Here is a 620-nt window from a genome sequence, read left to right on the forward strand (position 1 = left end):
TATTCCCCAAGCTCTAGAAGAAGCTTATTGAGTTTCAAGGATATAAGATTGAATGGTTTCCACCTTGAAACATGGGAAGAAGGAAACAAAGAATTCCTTAACATAACTTTGATCACCAAAGGCAATAAAAAGATCCTAGAGACTATGCTCGCAATGCCTACTGGTCTATACTATGCAAGGATCAGTATGGTCGAGGCAAATGCCTCCGAGCTATTCACTTTATGGCATAACCGGCTTGGCCATCCCGGAACAGGAATGATGCGAAAATTGATGATGAATTCACAAGGGCACACGTTTAAAGGAGTGATCCCACGAAATCTCACATGTGCAGCATGTGCACAAGGGAAACTCATAACTAGGCCATCACCAGCCAAGGTTAATAAAGAAATCTTAAACTTTCTGGAAAGGATCCAAGGAGATATATGTGGACCAAGACACCCACCTTGTGGGACGTTTAGATACTTCATGGTCCTCATTGATGCATCGACCAGATGGTCGCATGTATGTCTATTATCCACTCGGAATCTAGCCTTTGCACGGCTACTTGCTCAGATGATAAGGCAGAGAGCACATTTTCCAGACTTTCCACTTAAGACTATACGTCTAGACAATGCTGGTGA

The sequence above is a fragment of the Brassica oleracea genome, chromosome C9, assembly GCF_000695525.1.
Source record: "Brassica oleracea var. oleracea cultivar TO1000 chromosome C9, BOL, whole genome shotgun sequence".
Lineage (NCBI taxonomy): Eukaryota > Viridiplantae > Streptophyta > Magnoliopsida > Brassicales > Brassicaceae > Brassica > Brassica oleracea.